The sequence below is a fragment of the Lolium perenne genome, chromosome 4, assembly GCF_019359855.2.
Source record: "Lolium perenne isolate Kyuss_39 chromosome 4, Kyuss_2.0, whole genome shotgun sequence".
NCBI classification, from domain to species: domain Eukaryota; kingdom Viridiplantae; phylum Streptophyta; class Magnoliopsida; order Poales; family Poaceae; genus Lolium; species Lolium perenne.
The window spans coordinates 240,744,692-240,749,537 of NC_067247.2; the positions used below are offsets into that span (position 1 = coordinate 240,744,692).

General features: G+C 45.8%; 1 long non-coding RNA gene across 1 annotated transcript; it reads right to left on the reverse strand.

Moving 5' to 3' along the window:
• Positions 1 to 2,785: 2,785 nt before the first annotated feature.
• On the reverse strand, positions 2,786 to 3,797 carry LOC139838957 (uncharacterized). Its single transcript, XR_011756756.1, has 3 exons — positions 3,603 to 3,797; positions 3,281 to 3,518; positions 2,786 to 3,169 (listed from the first exon to the last, which is right to left on the reverse strand). It is a non-coding gene; the product is annotated as an uncharacterized lncRNA (long non-coding RNA).
• Between the last annotated feature and the right edge of the window lie 1,049 nt (positions 3,798 to 4,846).

The following is a 4,846-nucleotide window of genomic DNA, read 5'->3' on the forward strand; positions in this document are numbered from 1 at the left end:
CGGCCAAGTCGAGAAAGCTAATGGAATCATCTGCAATGGCATCAAGAAACGCTTATTAGCACCACTGGAGAAAGCTCGACACACCTGGCCAGAGGAGCTGCCCAGTGTATTATGGAGCATACGAACAACACCAAACACAGCAACACAAGAAACTCCGTTCTTCTTGGTTCATGGAGCAGAAGCAGTATTACCAATCGAGATAGAGCATGACTCTCCACGAGTCGTGGAATATGATGACGAGGTGTCGAGAAAAGCGCTAGAAGATGATGTCGATGCACTTGACGAAGCTAGAGATGAAGTACTGTCTCGGGTAACCAAATACCAACAGGACCTAAAGAATTACCACAGTCGACGTTTGCGGCCAAGATCTTTTCAGGTGGGAGACCTAGTTCTTCGGCTCACGCAAAAAAGTCATGAAAAACTCGAGTCACCATGGCTTGGCCCTTACATTGTCACGGAAGTAATCGGAGGAGGAGCATACAGGATAAAGGACAAGAAGACAGGGGTGGAGGAGCAAAACCCCTGGAACGTGGCGCAGCTCAGGCGGTTCTACGCCTAGAGCTAAAATATAGTCCTTGTAAAACTTCAATGTAATGAAACGCCCGCGAGTTTTCAGACGCACTCTTTTCCTTTTTCGGGGCACCGAGTGGGGCCGGAAAAGGTTTTTAATGAGGCGGGCTCGCGGTGCTGCAATATAATAAAGATAGTGTCAATATAACTTTTCTTCATCGACACACTCAAAGTCTCCGACCCGACGAATTTCAGTATAATTCCTCAAAAAAAGAAAAGCCTCGCCTTGGTATTAAAATACCTCGTGAGTCAATAAAAATACAAAATAGTACTCAACAAAGAAGCTCGGGGGCTGATATTCGCCAAAACTACATATTGAATAAATGCCTTGGTTCAAAACCTCGCAATACACAAATACAGTAAATAGCCACCGAAACACTCGGGGGCTAGACAAATATAGAAATACGATGATTGCTTCACAATATAATCACAATCATGGGTTACAAAGAAGAGTTATCTACCAAAGGAAAATAATTAGTCATGATTCAATATGTCATCAAGGGTAATTCTGTTTTCTTCGGGAGCAGCGCCAAGAAAATCAGCATAATGACCATCTGCAAAAAAGTTGGCATCCATTCGAAGAAGGTCTTCAATCATTTCTTCGGCTATAGGCGAAACCTTCGTGTTAATTCGGTCGACACCAACTCTTCGGCGCCTTACCTTCTCATGAACTTTCGCAACAACTTGGGTCAGGTCCAGCTTTGAGTGGCAGATCTGAAGCATGATAAGGGCAAATCTGGCGCCAGCTACCAGTTGAGCTCTGACAAAATCATGGATCTTGTGGGCATCCTTAAATTTCCCCATTAACTCGGGAAGAGTTTGTGGTTGAACGTTCCGAGGAAACATGGAGTTATAAACCATAGACAGGGTCCTGGTACAGAAGTCAAGGAAGTCGCGAGTTTGAGAGGTGCGATCCTGAAATCTGACAATCTGGCGGGTCCTTTCTGGGGTAGCCCAAAACAGAGAACCATGGTCAAGGGCAAGGTTAACAAGGAGGTTCATCCTAGTATTTACCCTCTCTTCTTCGGCAACAGCATCAGTAAAGGAACCTATTAAAACAACAGAGCAGAAAACTTTAAGAGACGCAGCATGAAGACGGAAGATATCGGAGGATGAAACAAGCATACCCGACATATCCGCACTGGCTTCATTCATTAACTCGAGCATGAAATCTTCTCGAGTAGTCGCCTTTTCAGCCTCGGAAGCAGCGATTTCCTTAGCAGCCACGGCCTCGCGAGCTTGCTGAAGTGCAATTTTTTCGGCTTCAGATGACTTACGAGACTTTTCCATCATCACAAGTGTTTGCTTCTTTGCATACTGAAGTTGCTGCCGAAGTTCATCCAATTCTTGTGGCAAGGAATCTTCGACAGGTGTAGTATCAGCAAGAGCTCTCCTTGAGCGAGAAGAAGAAGGCGAAACATTGGAAGGAGCGGAAGATGGAGTATAGTTATCAAATACCAACTGAAATTTAATAAAACAAGACAACATCAATCAACAAGCAAAGATAGAGTTTTCATTAATCTTTCGGAATAGTTACAAAGGCCTTACAGTGGAGCTAATGAAGTACGTATCGCCAAATAACTACTTTGGCGACAAGAGCAAAAGAAACAGAGAAAGAAAAACAAAGAGGCATGCAACTAGACCTCCGGCCTTGATGAGCTAGGAGTTGAAGCTGGTTTGATCCCGAGATAGGCCAAGATTTTCTTCGTGTTGGGCTTGGCTGCCTTAATCAGCGACCTCCATCTTGACTGCTCTATCTGATCGGTGTCGCCAACTTTCATCCAATCAACAGTTTGTTGGCTGTCAGCAACCAGGGCAACAGTGCTTTCGACAGCAATCTTCATGTTTTCCTGGCGCATCTTCAGTCCAAGGTCATCTGATGAATTGAAGCTCTTGGCAAGGGCAAGGAAAGTCGGGGGCTCCTCTTTCTTCGAGAAGAAGTAGGGGAACAGCATCGACAATCCTGCACTAGCATTTGCCACGCCTTCACGAATTTCGGATCCATGAAGCTCCAGATAAGAAAGTGCGTCGAAGAGGGGATCATTGTCGGGATTCTCCAGATCAAACTCTTGGTTTGTTTGGCCTGCCACAGGAAATAAACGTTGATAAAAAAAAAACAAGAAACAGCAAGTCCACTAAAAAATAGAAGGGATCGATAATATTACTTTGAGTGCGTCGACTTTGTGATTTCAGGTGCTTGAGGATCCCCTGCTCACGAGTAGCCTGTGCAGCTTTATGCTCGTTTAAAGCAGTTTCAGCATCCTCAAGTCTTTTCTGCAGTTCCTCGACACTAGCAGCTTTTGCTTTGGCTTCATCAGCCTCTGCTTTGGCTTCGCTAGCAACAAGTTCGGCTTTCTTGCGGGCCGCTTCACTTTGCTCTAGTTTCTGAGCAAGTGCGTCGGCACGCTTGTTGGCCTCTGCAAGTTTCTCTGTCGAAATAAAAAAGAAAAACAAGAAAGGTCAAAAAAGTTGCGACAAATGACAGGAGCAAGATGTCAAAAACAACGACAGCAAAAAAGTTATTACCTTCAGCTCTGTTGGCATACTCACGGTACCCAATGAATTGGGATCCGATGCGGATAAGCTCTTTGATCATGGGCTGTCAAAGAAGAACAAAGAAAGAGAAATATCAGTATGAAAACAGAGTGAAGGTGTAAAAAAGCAAAATAGAGGAAATATAGACAGCGGCAAGAAAATGAAAAAAACTTACATCATCCAAGAGCAGGGTCGAAGAGCTGCCCAATTGAGGGGCAGGTTCAAGAATTGTTTCAATCCTTGTCCTTTTTGGTGAAGGAGCAAGGGGGCTTGATGGCGGAGTAGTGGTGACGACGTTTCGTTGAGGAGGCGAGGATTCTTCTCCTTCAACTAGCGTGTCTGAGGCAAGTAAAGTATGTGACGTGCTCGTCCGAGGAGCCACGTCAACAGTTGGTACTTCTTCCTCGTCATCACTGTGATTAAAAGTCGACAGCATAAAAAGCAAGACAAGATAAATATTTCGAGTACAGAAATAAGGAGAAATAAAAATGACTTACGAGCTGACGAGGGATTCAATATAAGGATCATAAGCTGCCTTCGGATGAGAAGGAACAACTTCTTCGGCTTTAGAAGTGCCGGAGTCTTCGACATCATTCCTTTTCCTTTTGCCTTTCGGGGAGACAGCGGGAGGAGGAGATTGTGCCGACGCAGTACCTTCGGAAGAACCCACAGATTTTCGAGAATCCACGGGTTCATTCACAAAAGATGGAGCTTCCTGATTATCATCAGTGACAATGGCCCTTTCTTCGACTTCTCCACCTTCAGGGAGAGGAGGAAGCGAGACAAGGTCTGGATGATTCTGTGCAAAACAAAACAGGGAGCAATATCAGAAATAAAGTTACAAAAAAGATAGCAAAGCAACAACAAGACAATTAGACAAAGAGTACCTCGGGAAGTGGATTGGCGGCGCTGAATGGCGTCACTCGACAAGAAGAAGGGACAGCGTCTTTTTTGTTGAGAGATGAAATTTTTCGGACAAGTCTTTCTAAGTCCTTGACCTCCAAATTCACCGATAGCCGATCTACATCCTTGTCGCCGGTATATTTCCAGAGAGGATGCTTGCGAGCCTGAAGCGGCTGCACCCTGGTCCTAAGAAAATATGCAGTGATTTGGATACCAGATAACTCCTTGCCGCGAGTATTTTGCAACTCATGGATACGAGCCATCAAGGTCTCTGTCGACGCCTTTTCTTCTTCGGTGGCCTCCGCGTCCCATGAGCGGTGGCGAAAGATTTTTTCGGCGCCATCAAAAGGAGGGATGTTGTCTTCTGCACATCCGTGGTTCTCCTCCTGAATGTACAACCACTTCTTGCGCCATCCTTGAACTGGGTCAGGAAGCTTGACATCGAAGTAGTCGACAGTAGGACGAACAGAAATTACAACGCCGCCTATATTATAGGCGACATTGGGCGAGCCATTGCGGCGGCAGAAGAAAATGCGCTTCCATAGCGCCCAGTTAGGCTGGACGCCAAGGAAGGCCTCGCACAAAGTAATGAAAATAGAGATGTGGAGGATAGAATTCGGCGTAAGGTGGTGGAGTTGCAAACCATAGATAAAAAGAAGTCCACGGAGAAAAGGATGGATGGGGGCGGAGAGACCGCGGATGAGGTGGTCGACAAAGCTTACCCGGTACCCCATTGGAGGGGTTGGGTAGCTCTCCTCGCTGGGGAAGCGCAATGCCTGGGGTTTCTTGGTGATCCCCAGCTTCTTCAGCATGTTGACGTCTTGAGTGGAAATTTTGG